We start from the raw sequence: 14,195 nt of genomic DNA on the forward strand, positions 1-14,195 counted from the left end.
TACTATTCTTCTAGGGGTCCTTCATACTGTTTTCCAAAGTGTTTGTACTAATTTGTAATCCCACTAAAAGTGTATTAGAGTTCCCACTTCTCCACATCATCTCCAGCATTTGTTGTTGTTTGCATTTTGACTGAACACCATTCTAATTGGGTTTCAATAAAATCTCAGGGTAGTTTTGATTTGTATCTCTCTGATTGCTAATGATGTTGATCATTTTTTCATACATGTGTAGGCCATTTGAATTTAAGTGTCTATTTAGTTTACTTGCCCATTTCTTGATTGGGTTAAATTTCTGTTTTGTCCTTCTGGTGATCTCTGCAATTATGTGTTGTCAGGTTCTGTTGTTGTAGAAGCTCATTGCTTCCTTGCTATTCTTTCTGCTGAAGATTCCAGGTTTCATACATGTGTATCTTTTTTGCTTTGATAATCTTATCTTAGTCTGTAGGTGTTACCTGGTATGTACACGGGCAAGGTGCCTTGTATTCAATGATGAAGGTTGAGTGAGGAGAAAGGTCATAAAGTGGGAAATACATAATAGGGTAAAGTAGCAGATATGACTGAATAAGATGAGAGTTTGAGTTTAGTAAGGACATATATAGTAAAGATTAGAAATAGTGAATATGTAGTAGGATTCTAGTAACCTATGTAGAGTATTTAGAATAGTGATATAGTAATATAAGGTGGATTTAATATAAGACAACAAAAAGAGAAAAAAGAAAAAAAGAAAAAGAGAAGAGAATACCTATGCATAGGAGGAAAAGCTTGTAAAAGGGATAAGGAAGAGAATAAACAAAAAAGCACACACACACAAAAAAAAACAGAAAATAAAACAACAACAAAATAATACAACCCCACAAATCTATGAATACTGAGTATACTTGGCCTCTGAAGTCCTCCTGGGTCTGCATGGATTTCTTCAACTGTTTAATGTTCTCATTATATAATAGGTTCTTGATCGTGTTCCAAACACTCTCATTTGCTCTATAACCCATACTAATGATGACAGTTACAGCACCACTTTTTTTGTCTTTTTCAATGATTGGGACCCTGTCCTGGTATTTCTTTCTGTGCAGGCAGCAAGTGCCACAAGCACCTTTTCTGCTGCAGGCCTGGGTCTCTGAGTTCAAAAAAAAAAAAAAAAAAACTGTCTCTGAAATTCTCCATCTGCACAGGTGGCCAGTATCACTGGGGCTGGATCTATTGTTAAGTACAAGTTTCCATGCTTTCTACCAATGCTAAGCCCATGTCTCTTTCTACCTGCAAAGGTGACAGATGCCACTGGGACCAACCCAGTATATATATTCCATGTTCTCTACAGAGAAGGCTGGGTTGTTCTGACTTCTCCTTGGCCACCACAATTGGGTGGTATGTGGTAGTCTCTGGAGGCCCTACTTGAGCTCTGATCTCTGGGGACTATAGGTCTTCTAGCCAAATTGGCTCTAGGGGCTGTCTACTAATCCAAACCTCTGCTATGTCTGAAAGCAGATTCCATCCTCACCTTCACCAGGGTGAACTACAAAGTCTCACATCCTGTGAATCTACTGCTTGCCCAGCATGTCTGGGCAGTCTCCCTAGCGGATGGCTGGTTTACATATACTATTGTTGAGCATCACTCTGAATTTCTGCAGGATATAGTGAGAAGAACATGAATGTTTTAGCCAGGATCCTTGCAAGGAGCTAACTGCTTGCAATTCCACTGAGGCCACAATGCCAGCAGTCCTGGCTCTGTGAGGCAAGAGAGTTCCGCCATGGTTGACAGGGCCTCAGTCATTGGAGGCAGGTGGGGTAATTTTACGCTTTCTCTTCTGCCTTCTAGCTATGTTTCCATGGCTTTCAATTCTCAGTTGTTGTTTTTTTCTTGACAATATGCTGTCTTTGTGGCAATAAATCTTATTGAAAAAAATTTAAAAAGACCTTAGAAGATAGAAAGCTCTTCCATATTCTTGGATAGGCAGAATAAATATCATCACTTTTGGCCATTTTGCCAAAAGTGATCTACAGATTCAATGCAATGCTCATTAAGTCACCAAGATCATTCCTCATAGACATAAAAAAATCAGTCCTTAAAATTATTTGTACTAAGCAAAAGCCCAGAATAGCTAAAGTAGTTCTCAGCAATAAGAACTACACAGGATGCACTGTAATATCTGACTTCAAACTATGCTACACACATATAATAATAAAAACAACACAGTATCAGCACATAAACATACATATAGAACAATGGAGCAGAATAGAAGAGTCAGAAAAAAATTTCACAGTTACAGCCATTTGATTTTTCACAAAGAGGCCCAGAACATACACTGGGAAAAAGAAAGCCTTTTCAACAAATGGTGTTGGTAAAAGTGGCTAATGATATGCAGAAAATTGACATAAACCCACTTTCTCAACCTGTGTAGGAGTCAATTCAAGATTGATCAAAGACCTAAAATTCAGACCAGAGATCTTGCAACTCTTTGAGGAAGGCATAGGTCCAACAATTAAACACATAGGCACAGGTAAAACTTTATCAACAAGACTTCAAAGGCACAAGAAATTTAAAAAATGATCAATATATGAGATTGCATTAAACTGAAGAACTTCTGTACAGCAAAGGAAACTATCAAGAACCTCAAAAGAGAGCCATTGGGAGAACATTCCAGCAGAATGGAAGAACATTTTTGCCAACTACTCCTTTGATAGAGGACTAATACCTAAAATATAGAGAAGACACAAAAAACCCACAGCTCAGAAAAAAAATAACCTAATCAATAAATGTGCAAGCGAGCTAAATAGTTACTTCACAAATGAAGAAATTCAAATGATCAACAAATGTATAAAAAAGTTTAATATCATTAGCAATCAGAGAGATGGAAATCAAAACTACCCTGAGATTTTACCTAATTTCAATTAGAATGGCAATCACTAAAAACAATCAATCAATATTGGCAAAGATGTGAAGAAGTGGGAACTCTAATACATTATTAGTGGGATAACAATTAGTTCAACCACTTTGAAAAACAGTATGGAGGATCCTCAGAATAATGGGAACAAACCTTTCCTTATGATTCAGCAATACCACTTCTGGATTTCTACTCAAAAGAATAGAAACCAAACTACCAAATTAATGCATGCATATTTATATTCATAGCCACATAATTCACCATTGTCAAAGTATGGAACCAGCCAAGATGTCCATCAACAGATGAATGGATTCCAAAACTATGGGATATATACACAATGAAATTTTACTCAGCCATAAAGAAGAACAAAAATGTTGCCATTTATAGGGAAATGGATGGAACTGGAGAACATTATGCTATGTGAAATTAGTCATAAAAAGTAAGAATCAGATGCTCTCCTTAATGTGTAGTATCTAGGGATAAAACGATGATAGGAGCAACTCTAGACAAAGAAAGAGAAGCCATAGAGGAGCAAATAAGGCAACCTGAGGGGCTTAGGAGGGGGATGAGAGAAATTCCCTAATGTACATGATGTACATTCACAAACATATTAAAGTCAATCACTAAGCCATACATGAGAAGAGAGGGGGAGAAATTGGGTGGGAACTAGGGAAGGCCTAAATGAGTGATGTGTGCATGAATGCCTCTACCATCTTGTACTCCATTAAGGTGTATGACTATAATGCACCAATAAAAAAATAAAAGGAAAATACTTTCAAGAGCAAGATTCACCATATAGTAATAGAATTTGAAGAAATGAGTAATAGTGTGTAATAAGATGGGTTGGAATTCAAAGAATATAGTTGTATCTTTTCTGTCAAAGGTATAGTTTAATATTAAACTTTCATTTATAATCTGGTAAGGACTTACATTCCTTTGCAAAATTAGCATCTCTTTAAGAGATTGCAGATCCTGACCCTGGCAAGGAAGAATGTGACGCTCTCTCACCAATAGAAGTTCAGCCCAGGAGGGATGTTGCATCAGAGATAAAGACCCAACTGGTTCTTTGTCAGGAGTGTTCTCTTAGAGCATACCTGGGATCACCCTTCTTTGCAGAAAAGTAAAATTACCTTGCCAAGCAAAATAAGCAAACAAAAATATTAAGAATTTAGCTAAATGTAGGAAAAGATGATTCCAAATTATGTAGATTTTAAATTGAAATCATTTGTCAACAAGCTCTTTGTTTAAAAATGCAAATACTATGGCCCTTGACATTTTCAAGAATCAAACCATAAAACTTGAAAATTCAGCATGGGATGGTAATAAAAGGCAGCCACGGAGGGGAAGGATAGAACAAGTTTAGGAGAACTTTAAGAAAGAGAATGTGTTTTTCGCTCATGTCCCACGTGCAGAGATGTTTATGGAGGAAATATTTCAGGTCTCTAGTCCTCCTCCTTTTTCCAGTCTCGTTCAGGAAATAATGCAAAGTGACTGAATAGTGATCTGGAGAGGCCCTGGATAAAAATGACCATGTCTTTGGGCTTTTATTCTATTTAGCTTGCCTGATAAGAGGCTACCTTTTGGTCTATTATCCCTAAGCCAAACTAGTTAATTGTACTTTAATGGGAGTATTAAGAAACCAAATTTTGTATTCATCTTTCAACTTTTCATCAGTAATTGATGAGAGTTGACATTTGAGCACCATTTATTTGATCTCTATACTTGTGCCTCAACTCCTTTCCTATTATTATTCCTGGCTTTGCAACATTGAAAAAGACACTGACCCTCACCATCTCACAACATATTCATCTAAAAAATGGAGGTAAGTTCTGAGAATTAAATATTATTAATATTTTGAGACTTTATTCATTTTGGCACATCATAAGAAACATTTAGGTGTTCTTAAAGAAATATTTATTCGTCACTTTATGACTCTAACTGTGAGGGCTGAGAGATATCCATAGTTTAATCTCATTTAAATCTTTGTAGAATAAAGAAAAGAAATTGGAATGTGTTCAAAACATAATAGAAGATTACAGTGTGAAGCTTGGATTTGGCAGGAAGCAGGAGGTGTTAGATGTCTGTTGCTACAAATTGGATAATATGTGATGCTGGTATGAGAAAACAAAGAGCATTTCTACAGAGACAGACTGATTGTGCTGGAAAGATTAGTTTGGAGAAAAATTGTTATAATTTATGACATTTCTAAACAAGATATGTTTTTGGTACTGAAGGCTGATCGTAGAGGCATTCTACATCTGAGCTGCTCTCAGCCCTATTTTTGAAACAAGGTCTACTAAATTGCTGAGGTGTATCTCAAGCCTGAGATCATCCTGTCTCAGTCTTTGAAGTACCAGAATTATAGGCTTGAACCACCACACCTACTCCACACAAGCTTTTTAATTTCTCACCACATTTAACAAAACTAAAAGTCAGACTTCTCTCTCAACAAACTTCAGGTATCCTCTGTATTTTCTCTTCCACATAGATAATTTTTACAAGTTCTATTTAGTATGGTGGCCACCAACAAAATATCTCCATTGCTAAAACTGGAATCTTTGCCTGTTATCTTTATAAGAAAAAATAAAAATATTGCATGTTTTAAAAAGTTAAGTATCTTGAGATAAGGAGATCATCCTGGATTATCTGAGTAAGTGCAAAACCCAGTGTCATGTCCTTACAAGAGAAAGGAAAAAAGAATTTTAAAACAGACTGAAGAAAATTCTAGGAAGAGACAAGAAGAAAAGTTACCAAAAATCCAAAGAATAAAATAATGCAGCCATACTTCAAAGAAGCAAAGAATATGGGTGGTCTAGCAAATGAATCTTCACTAGAGGAAAGCAGATCTTGCTCACAAATACATTTAAGGTAAGCCACCATTTTCATGGCTTTTTTTTTTTTTCTTTCCTTTCTTTTTTCTTTTTTGTTGTTGTTGTACTGGGAGTGGAACCCAGGGGCTTTTCTACCTCCAGGTTATATTCCCAGACCTATTTTATACTTTATTTGGAAACAGGTCCTCTCTAAGTTGCTGAGAGCCTCTCACTAAGTAGCTGAGACTGGATTTGAACCTGTGCAATCCTCCTGTCTCAGTCTCCCAAGTGCTGGGATTACAAGTGTGTGCCATCATGCCCAGCTGGCTTTATTTCATTAAACATCATTTTATATGATAGTTCATAGCAGTCACAGAAAAGTAATGCGCATGTTGGTACTTGGGAGGCAGGTAATGCTAATAACAAGGGTATAAACATGTAAATGCCACTTTGGAAATGGTAATAGTTCAAAGCAATTGGAGAATCAGTGATGAATTTAGGAAATCATTGATTAAAAAGAAGTATCTTTATTGCTTTAAAAAGACTGTTGATAAACATAAATGCCAAAGTTGACTGGAGAGGGACAAGATGGAAGTGTCTGATGCCTTGTATTTAACAAGTACATTTGTATAAACAGAATAGTTGTATAAATATAAATGTTAAATACACAGTAGCAAGGGGCTAAGGAGGAAGTACAGAATATGTAATTGGAAACAAGGAGATAAGATAGTCCCTGTTATTGTTCTTCTGGATGCAAAAGGAAATTTATAAATTAAGAATTTTTGAGATGGGCATTCCCAAACAAAGTGTGAAAGGTGTGCATAAATTTTCTTTACAGCTTATAAAAATATGAGATAAGAATAATTTCAGGAAAGTATTCTTAAAAGTAAACAGTTTTGGGGAAATAGGGAAGTTCTAAGTTTATCTAAATTTAAGAACAAATATAGAAACTGAAATTATAAAAACTCACCATTAGAAAAGTGACAGGGATGATACTGTACAACTTTATGCTTAAAATATATAAATTATGAACCCGTCTAAAGATCTTATCTGAAGGCAATAATAGAAATGAGGTTATCCAAAAGAGATATTTAGAGGAATTTCTTATCAAACAATGTGTATATTTGTTATATACACAGAAAGTGAATTGAATGACGAATTTTGTAAAATTATTTTCTCAGTCCAAACCTTGGAATTGGTATATGTTAACTTCTTCGAGAAAGAGTCTTTGAACATGTAATTCGATTAAATATTTTTGAATTAAGAAGATATCCTGGATTATCCAGGTAAAACCTAAATCCAATAAAAATTAACAATATATGTGTAAGGTAGAAGAAGCTTTGAGACATTCAGAAAATTATGGAACATGGAGAAGAGGAGCATGAACTGTGGCCACAAGGGCAGAAGTTGGTATTAAATAACAACAAACCAAGAAAGCCAAGGAAAGGAAATCAGTGGCCAAAAGAGGCTGAAACATTAAAGGGCTACAATTTCCTCTAGAGAACCTGAAAGGCAATAAAACGTGCCAACATATCAGTGCTATATCTCTTTCCTTTATCATTGTTAGACTAAATTACATTTGCTTTAATTTCTCAGGTGGGTGGAAAATTGTTATGGCAAATACAGTGAACTTAGCATACCCTAATAAAATACTTTCATGTTTAATTTCATATCAGGTCTACTTTTATATGGGCTTGAACTAAGATAACCAAGGAAAATTTTGCTATTTGAAGCTGAGCCTTTTTTTTCCCCCCAGATATAGTAAGTATGAGATGCCTCAAACATATTTAGATGGGAATGCATGCAGGCAGTTTGATTGATGGTTCCAAAGATCAGTGGACATGCCAATCATGAAGATGTAAATATGGGAGACATTGACAGAGAGGTGGCTTTGGAGATATGAAACTATGGCATCCTGTGTAACAGGCTGTAAATAAAGAGGGAAAAAGGGTTAAGCCTTGATCTGCAAGATTTCAACCTTTTATGCTCTGTCAGAGAAGGAGCTTGTAAAGAGGATTAAAAAGGAAGAGACTGAGAATTTGTGGTGTGTGTGCTAGATAATTTTCAACTTTATTCCTATATTTAATCTCATTCCTAACTTCCTGTCTTAGCTATGCTTCATTTTTTCTCTCTTACATTCTTTTTATTTAACATCACAAAACTGAGATTTGTAATCATTGGTTCCTTTGTTTGTACAAATGATAATTAGATATTATATTTTATTCCACACTTTAATCTGATTATATTTATTGTGCTTTTAAAAATATTTTGAGCCAAGCATGGTGGCTCATGCCTGTAATCCCAATACTTTTGAGGCTTAGAGAGGATGATTGCAGATTCATTGATAGCCTCAGCAAATCAATGAAACTCTCAACAATATAGAGACCCTGTTTCCAAATAAGAAATAAAACAGAGATAGGGGCATAGCATGGTGGTAGAAATCTCCTGGGTTCTACACTCAGTACTGCGCGTGCGCGCGCACACACACACACACACACACACACACACACAGAAATTTGAAATATTCCCTAATCAAGGATATGTCAAAATATAATTAGAATCAAAAGAAACATACAGATATTATAAAATAGACCATTTTTTCCATTTTGTACTTTTAGTTCCCAAAGGGAAAATGAAGGCATGGTAGATATACTGGAGAGTTCATCATTAGAGAATAATAAATACAATAAAATAATGGTTGAATATAAATTTCTTTAATCATTTTTGTCTGCCTTGCATCCTAAAATATCTCTTTAGCTTTATTTTAGATAGATTAAAATCTTTTCTCTTTCTTCCTTGCTGTAAGTTTACTCTGGATCAACATAACATAAGAATACTCATAATTTTTCTCTCTTATCCTTTATTTATATAAGCTTTGGTATATCAGAGCCTTCTAGTGGCTTCTGAATACTGTATATTCATCCTTCTCTTCTTAGTTGGAAATTTGACCACACAAAAGAGAGAGAACCCACCTTTGCTTGCTTGTGAGTAGGAGCAGCTTTCTTACTAACATAGGAGTCATAACTAACTTATGACTAACATAAGTCAACCTTAGAAATTGAGCATGTAGTAGAGAAGCAACAATATAAAAAAATGTGTTTTGGGGGATCTTTTGAGCCAAACCAATTCATAAATCTATCATCTCTGATTTAATAATTTTTGAGTGAGAACTGTGTATCTTATTTATGGCACTTTTAGTTGGGGGTCTTTTCCATTTACTTGTAAAACTAATCTCAATAGATATAGATTTCCTCTTTTAGTTTAAATATCATCTGTGCTGCTGCAAGTAACAATATATATGTCACTGGTGTAGTGGAAATAGTCCAGCAACAGATGGCATGGACTCTCATTACAGATTGCAGTGATGTGACCTTAGAACACAGTAGCAAACTATGGTTAAATTTTCTTCTGTTTTCCCTCATAAAGCAGATCTGTTACTGTTAAAGTCATAAATTAGAAAGTTAACATAGATAGCTGTGAGATAAGCTGTTCTTCTTAAAACCCTTTTGTTGAAATCCTAAGACCCTGTACCCAAGAATATGACTGTTTTTAGAGATGGGGTACCTTAAATTGTTGAAATTAAAATATGATTATTAAAGTGAGTCCTAATTCAATGTGATCAATAGCATTATAAGAACAAGAAGTAAGGACATATGCAAATAAGTGAAGACAAAGCAGGACAATGGCCAACTACAAGCTAGGAAGAAATACCTTAAAAGAAAGCAACCTGCTGACAACTTAATCTTAAAATTCTAGGCTCCAAACTTTTAAGAAAAGAAAAAAATATACTGTGCATTACTCTTACCTTTATTAATAAAGTTTTATAAAGAAAGAGAATAACTTAGAAAGTAAATAAATACCTAATGAGAATAAGGAAGAGAAATGGCCCAGGCATTGTGGCATATATCTATAGTCCCAGTACTTGGGAGGCTGAGATAGGAAGATCCCTGCTTGAAGACCAGCCTCAGCAACTTAGTGAGATTCTAGGAAAATTATATAGATATTATAGAGATCATGTTTCCAAACAAAAACAACTAAAAGGGGCTGAGGATGCAGGTTGGAGGTAGAACTCTCTTGGGTTCATTCCTCAGTACCAACAAAAACCAAAGAAAGGAGAAAAGAAAATAAAAGTAAAGAAAGAATAAAAGAAGAGGAAGGAATACTATTATGCTGAAAGGACCTTTTATATTGATAGCACAATCATGAATATCAGTCCAGCATTATTATACATTCCTAGATTGAAAATCCCAGCTGGAGCTGTTCCCCACAATGAAGCGATTCTGAGCTCTGGATCTTCAGGTTGTGTCTCTCCAAGAGATAAGGATGTGCTTTAGGCTTTCCTCCAGTATCTGCCATTCTGTTTTAAGTCAAATACTGGAAATCACCCTGGGTAAAATATGAATTTTGTATCACTGCTTCACACCCACCTCTTCTTTTTTCTATATTTCTAATGAGTAATAGCAAGATTAGCTGATATGGGGATGTGAACAGAATCCAGACCATGTGAGGGTTCAGACTTCAACTGTTCACCTATGAAAGTGATCAGTGTTTTCAGGCAGTCTGCCATGGGCCTCTGTGTTTCCTTTTGGTCTGGACCTCCAAAGCAGAAGAAATCAGCATTGTATAATGACAGAGAATGTCCTCTTTTCTAGGGTCCCTGCTGTCTAGATTATAAGGTGGGTCAATGTGGGGTCTTTTGTTTCCTTTCACTAGAACATCAGTTCCAACAATTATAAAACCTTTTTTATTTTTATCCATATGATCCAATGTTTATAATCATGGTAATAGAATTTTCTCTTCTCTCTATTTCCAGAGACTTAGATGTGTCAGATGCTACGCAAGCTTCAAGATTTATAATTGTGGAGATCTTTTGCATTGGTGCATACCTCTCTACCTTCAGAGACGCTTGAGTATTGGGACATGGTCCTAGGAGGTGTTGTGCAAAGGAAATCTCAGAGCACAAAGGTATTCCAAGATGAAATACAGAAAGATGTTGGCTTCTTTTGTTATTTTTTAAATCAATGTCCAATTTTTCTGCCAATGTATGTGGGTGAATGTGTCTGTGAGTGTGTATATTTTCATGTATTGATCTATTCAGTTTACATTTATATACCTCTCTATATCTGTCGGTACCTTTCTTAGTACTGTCTATTTATCTATCATCTATCATCTATATGAGCATATATGATATCTTTTGTAAGTCTCTACATTTTACATATTGCAGGTATCTATATACTCCAATGATGTGACAAAAGGCTATTATGTGAGAATCATCCTGAAGTTTTGTTTTCTTTCTTTTACAATTGTTTGGCAAATAATAAAGATAAAACAAAGAAAAAAATTTCCAGATCTTTTGCAGTCAGATTCTAAAGACCTGACCACATAACTTAGGAGAAAGATTTTCTTATAGTTTTGGGTTAAGTCCATGTGAGGCTGGGGACCATAGATCTTAGGGCAGTGGAAGTTGGAGAGAGGAGAATACATAGGCTGTGCTCCTCATATCATGGAGCCCCAAAGCAAGAGAAAGAGCAGGGGGAGGAGGAACCATATATAACCTCCAAGGCCACACCCTCATGAACCCACCTCCAGCCACAGCCTATGAGCCTACACCATCACCTGGATACATCTATTACAGTGTAATCATCCGCTCCTGGGATTACAATCCTCATGACTCAATTACATCAGCTCCAAACATTAATAAATGACCTCTCTATTTTATGTCTATTTATTAAAATAAAACCTAACCTGAAATTCCTCAAAAAATTACTTAAATAAAAAAAAAACCTTTATTCAAATAAGTATTAAAGTCTCTCAGTTTTAGAAAAGGACATCTGTTTCATTGCCAACTTCACATGTGGACTGAGTACATAATAGACAAAAATAAACCTTCCAGAAAGAAGGATCCAGAGGCCATAGAGGACAATGAAAAATATAACTACTGCCAGAGAGCAAATCCAGCCACTAACAGATGGTCTAACAGGAATTAACTACACTGCCAGTGCAAGGAGCCTTCAATCCTTCCTGGACTAATGGCTGCCTTGTTTCTTAGTCTTGTTTTTTTCTGAATGTAAATTTTAAAATAGGTTGTTCATTACCTCAATATAATTTTATAGTGAATGTGTTAGAAACACATAATTTGAATTTTAATATAGAGATGTAAATACATTTTTCAGCAGTACTTGCACAGGAGATATTAAAACTCAAGATTGTGTTTTATTATGACCTTTATACCCCCAAAAAACGATTAAAATATAATGATCTGTGAGCTATCCTACTATATCAGAACCTCACTGAGCTGACCACTGAACATTAGTTCTTCTTTAATCAGTTGTGTGCAGGCTCCTGGAACTAGTGCTTCTTGGCCAGAGAGCTAATTTTCAATTTTCATTAGCATAACTGAGAAGCAATAACAAAGCATACTTTCCACCAATTCTAGCAAATAAACACCCAGGATTTGGTTCCTCTGTGATCCACTCAGTAATTTTCCCCCCTGGTGTATCTTCTCATCTGACAAGTTACTAAACATGGTTTACTATTATTTTTTTGTGGATTTTCATTATATTTTTTTAGATAAAAATACTTTAGGTTATTGTTTACAGAGGTCTGTCACTCTCTAAGGAGAAGTTATATCTTGATCAGGTAGAAGAAACTACATATCACATAACAATCTTGGACTTTGTGTTGAATCGTAATACCAGTTGAGACTTTAGAAATGTTTCCTTCTAGAAGTAGGTGAGGATTTATGAAATAAAAAATGGATGGTTTGTCCAAGTATTTAAGTTTCTAAATAGGCAGTTTTGAATATAAACTTAATACATTTTTCTCATATCTCTGATATTATTATACTGCAGTTATTTTGCTGCCCAGAAACATTTTTGGTTTCCCAACTAGGGGTATCTATGCAAAATGTTCTGACCACTGGGAAATAAATGGAGGTATATGCATTTTCCTAGAGTATTCATAAATTATAGTTGGCATGTTTCTTAGCGCTTTTTTCTTTAATCTGCTCCTTCTACCAAATGGAATAAAAATTAGGTGTCTGGGTTGGATTGTCCAACTTAGAAGTGAGCTGACACTTGGAATGGAGGCTATGTAAGGTAGAAAGAAATAAAAGTAATGGATTTTGTATTTTTTGGACCAGAGAATTGTGTTGCACTCAATTTTTTGTAAATCTACATTTTTCCAAAAAGTAATACAGTTCTAATTTTTAAAGCTTTGGTTATATGTAATTTTTGTTATTTCTAGTCAAACTTAATCACAACTAGTAGGTTTACCTAACTAAACTTTTAAACAGCTTCCCTGACAACTGTTTAACTCTTTTGATGCATCCTTCTGTACACAATCAAAAGCTCTTTTGCTTTTTTAAAACTCTTTTACTTTGCATAGCATTTATTGAATAACACAGCCATAACAAAATTTATAATCACAGTTATCATGACCACCTGACATAGAAAGCTTAGAGCTCTCCTTCTACATCTTGACACACTCTTAAATCTTACAGGAAATACTTACCACCTAAAGATGTCATCCATCACTGATATCTTTCTCTTAATTCTCTTAGATTTTACACTTTATATATTTTGTTACCTAATGACAAAGTGAATTATATTTTATAGTAGTTTTATATTTATTAATGAATTAAATTATTTTACAGTTATTATATAAATATGGCTGCACTAAACCAGTAAAATGCTAATTATACAATTTTTGGAGGTATATTACATGCCAAGTTCAATAATTTTTCATTCAATTTTCAAACTGTCACAAAGAAAGCTAACAATAATGTGTAAGGTTGAATACTGCATGTAAAAGTATATTTTCAAATTTTATCTCATTTAAGATTTAAATTATCAAAAAGGCAGTTAATAATAATGCATAAGGTTGAATATTTAAACAGAAATGCATTTTCAAATTTTGTCCCACTGAACTTGAGATTGACGTTATTTGAAAAAAATTTTTTGTATAGCTATTTAAAATAAAAATATCAAGAGGATATCATCCATGATTATGTTTGGCCCCACATTTATTGTGCTTATTCTTATAATAAATAGATAAGAAAACGTGCAAATAAATGGATAATAATTACCATAGAGAGATAGGGACAGAGATTATAATGATTGGTCTACAATTCAAGGAATGTGAAACTTTTTTCAACACTGGGTTAGTGTTATGAAACATGTTCTCCCTCAGAGCATAAAAAAGAGATCAGTCCTGCTAATATTTGGTTTTGAAATGATGGTCTCTGGAACTTTGACAGGGTAAATTTCTGTTATATTACAATATCAGCTTTCTGGCAATTTGTCACATATTGAAACCAGTTGGCATGCTGATGTTGTAACAAATACAGACATCTCTTTATTTCTATGAGAGATTGTTTTTAAGATACCCGATGAATAAAAACAAATCATGGATGCTCAATCACATTCTATAAAATAGAATTTATTTGTGTATAACATTTGTATATCATCTCAAATATTTAAATCATCTTTATGTAATTTAAACC

Source organism: Muscardinus avellanarius (assembly GCF_963383645.1).
Source record: "Muscardinus avellanarius genome assembly, chromosome: 1".
Taxonomy (NCBI): Eukaryota; Metazoa; Chordata; class Mammalia; order Rodentia; family Gliridae; genus Muscardinus; species Muscardinus avellanarius.